The 3801-nt window shown below is 52.5% G+C and overlaps 1 pseudogene; it reads right to left on the bottom strand.

Annotated features, from left to right (window-relative positions):
- Positions 1-390: 390 nt before the first annotated feature.
- Positions 391-2034, bottom strand: LOC133903185 (UPF0496 protein 1-like; annotated as a pseudogene).
- Between the last annotated feature and the right edge of the window lie 1767 nt (positions 2035-3801).

Below are 3801 nucleotides of genomic sequence, written 5' to 3'. Positions count from 1 at the left end.
AAGACTGAAAAATAGAACCAGGAAGTGATGTCATGAACATAAAAAAAGCATGCCATGCTGATACCAAACCGCCAATCTCTCAACAGGATGAAAACAAAGATAACATGGATCTTGAATTGGCCAGGTACTTCACAATCAAGATACTTTGTTTGTAAACTGATTCAAAAAATAGAGTTACAATGGAAAAATAAAATATGTTAAATTTCATGATAACACCAAACATATTTATAGCCATAAATCAAATAACAGTTGTCAGTTTATATAAATTTCACTTGCTCCAAAGGACCAAAATCTCCACAGAGAGCATATATCACATCACAAATTCACAACAGAAATGACAACACAACTATGACTAAACACAAATATACCTTGCAATATTTCTTCCAAGATTCAGTTTGGTGGACGAATGATTCTCTCCAGCATGACGGTCCTTGCACGGGACCCGGTTCCTCCAAGTCATAGGGCAGTTGTCACTGACACTTGACCTCAGTCCACATGTGCATCACAACTGTCCTGTGACCTTACGTCAGACGAGCCTCGTGACCTTGCATGCAGGATGTCTCGGCTACACCGGTCATCCTGCTCCCAAGGCATCGACTCCCTTCATGAACACCTCCAGTTTCTTCTTGACCTTCTCAATGCCAAGCCTCACCGCCTCCTCGTCGTGCACCGTGAACTCTATGCAATCGACCGTGGAACTGATCTGAACCTCTAGCCGGTCGACGAGCACTCGGATGCTGTCCAAATCCTCGATGGCGATGAAGATTCTGACCTGCATTGCGCTCACCACCTCCTTGTGCTCGTGGAGCACGTCTTGGTACTGCTTCAGCAGCGAGTCAACCCACTTCCCCATGGAGCCCACCGGCAGGGAGGCTGCTGCTGCGACGGGCGACACGGTAATGGCCGCTGCCACCACCGAGCAGACGAGCAGCGCGGCGAACGTGGTCATGAACACGACGCTGGACACGCGGCGCCACGCGCGGACCGAACGGATCCCCCGTCAAGCTGGTGCTTACGCTGCTAGAGCTTGCCTAGCATGGCCAGTTGCTGCTGTACACAGCCTGAAACACGGTGAAGAACTCGACGGTGAATGGTCCGCATGCTGCCTTGAACCATCACAGCTCGGTGAGCGTGCACGTGTACCGGTCTGGCGCTGCGGCATCGGGTTCTTGAACACTACCGCCGGGGTCGTGTTGGTGAAGGCGCTGGACCGTGAGGTGAAGGGGGAGTTGGGAGTCGCGTGCCCGGTGGAGAGAGGCATTAAGCACGGCAAGGAAGTCGAGCGTGTGGAGGCTGTCATCGAAGTATTCCTCGACAAGGTCGAACAGGTCGGGGCTCCGCCTCACGTCGCATTTGCGGCATTGGTCCTCCTACCGACCGACACCTCATCGTGGAGTCCCTACGGGGTCCACCGGCATGGGGCTTACCGGGTGCTCGAGGCTCTCTGGGTGCTCGGGGACCAACTATTCTTGGCCCCGAGCACCCACTCCCGGACCTTGCTTCCCTCGGGTCCTCTGGGCTCTTTGGATGCTCGGGGACCACCTGTTCTTGACCCCGAGCACCCACTCCCGGACCATGCTTCCCTCGGGTCCTCGGGGAGGTGGTCCCCGAGGGAAGGTGCCATGTGGCACCGCGCTGTCTTGGCCTCAGGACTCGGGAACCCCTGGATCCCATATCGCTGACAGCAGCCCGCGGGCCCATCAGTAGGCGATGGACTACAGACTGAGGGTGGGACCCTATTTCTTCGAGGACGATCACAACATTGGTGCCACGTGGCTTTCTGTCGCTCGGTGCTGAAATTTTTGCGGGCACTGCAATTTTTACACTCAAGCTCTTGGTATAACCCAAGGAGGAGCTCAAAGGGCACGCACCTTTTCGACTTTTGAGGAAGGCGATGATGAGGTGGGAGATGCCTAGGCTTCCAGCAAACCGAGAAAAATGTGCCTCGCTTACTATGCCGAGGAATAAGGCATTTGAACTCCCAGCAATAAAAATGGGGAGAGGCAACGGACCGTTAGATTCCTTAATCGCCATTCTTGCCTTCGCCATTCTTGAGCACTGGGAGCCTCTCTTCAGCCTTCAGTGCACCTTGACTCCAGCCACTTCTAGCGCATTTCCCACCACTGAAAATGCCAAGGGCAGGAGGTGTAACACCCTAATTTTTCTCTAATTCCAAATTTTGTTCTTAATGGTTATTAAGGTTCAAATGAATTTAATTATTTTATTCTTAAAGAGAGAAAACCCTATTTTATAGGAAAGAAAAGGAAAATGACATAGGATATAAGTGAATATTGTGCATTCATGCTGAATTAGGCAAATAGTATTTTATTTGAATTCTTGATGAACTTATTTGAAGAGGTTTTGTCTGGATTTTTGAATTTGGAATTGGATTTGAATTCATAGGAAAAAAAAAAGAATAAAACTTCTTTCGGGCTGCCTTTCTCCTTTTCGGCCCAACTCCTCGGCCTCGGCCCAGCCGCCCCGGCTTTCCCCTCCCACCTGGGCCTCAAGCCAGCCTCGGCCAAGTCGCGCGCGCGCCAGCCCACGCGCCAAGCCGCCCGCACCGAGTCGTCGACAGACGGGTCCCACTCGTCAGACCTTTCTTCCTCCTCAGTCGGATTCCGACGCAGAGACGGGAACGCGCCAGCCGCCGATTTCCGTTCGAATCCGAGGCCAAACCAAAACCGAAAGCTTTTGTAGAGATGCCAAATCAAACCCCTGGGATCCCCTCTATCTCTAACCTACCATATCCCTAAGGACTCCGCGTTTAAACGGGGAAACCGAGCTCGGATTTGGTCCTCCGCCGCTGTGTCCGAGTCAAACGCGTTGCGCCGTCGCCCTGGACACCCCGAGCCTCCTATATAAGTAGAGCCTCCCTCCCCGAACACATCTCAACCGGAATTCGCCAAAACCCGAGCCTTAGACACCGAGTTCAGAGGTCGCTGCGCCGCCCTCGCCGCCGCTTCTGCCGAGCTCGCCGCCACGCCGTTCCAGAGCAACACAGAGCATCCCGAGCCCACCATCGCGAGTGCCTGCCACCACAGAAGCTTGTCCCATCGTCGATTTGATCTCTACGCCACCGGAGAGCCTTCTCCGACGAGTTCCCGAAGCCGCCGCCGCCCCCTTCCGTCGCCGACCCCCTTCCCGTGCCGCGCAGCCTTCGGTAAGCCCCAAAACGAGATCGTCGTTCCCTCCTGATGCTTTTCCGCCGCTTATCGTCGTGATCCGAGGCCGGCGACGAGGTTTGCGCTTGTCTCCGGTGAGTCGCCGCCGTGCCCGAGCTCGGCTCCGTCGAGAACCTCTCCGCCGACCATCCCCTTTGAGCTCAACCGTTGGATCTAACCTCATCGGCCCAGATTAGATCTAATCGTACCCCTTCGGTCAACCAATCAGTAGCCGCCACGTGTGGTCACTTAACACAGTCAGCGGTCATGCCATGTCACCCATCCACCTCAGCCGCCACCTCAGCCTTTCTGCTGATGTGTCACCCTTGTCACCATGCCACGTCAGCCTGAGCTACCCAGTCAGTAATTCAAACCTTTTTCTGTACAAAAATAAATCTGTTAATTCCTTTAATTGGTAAATTTGCATTTTAGCCCCTGAACTTTTCTGAAATAACAAAAAGAGCCCTGTCTTTTTACAGTTAGGTCCTTATACTTTTTCATATTTACATTTTGGTCCCTCTGTTTTTACAAAAAGGTCCCTGGACTTTCTGATAATTCAATTTAAGTCCTTTTTCTTTTTCCAGATTTAACCCTAGACTTGTCTTAGCCCTAACTTTTCCATCGTAACTCCGATTTA

Source organism: Phragmites australis, chromosome 21 (assembly GCF_958298935.1).
Source record: "Phragmites australis chromosome 21, lpPhrAust1.1, whole genome shotgun sequence".
Lineage (NCBI taxonomy): Eukaryota > Viridiplantae > Streptophyta > Magnoliopsida > Poales > Poaceae > Phragmites > Phragmites australis.
The sequence above is the reverse complement of the archived record's forward strand: the minus strand, read 5'-3'. Positions and strand labels throughout refer to the sequence as shown.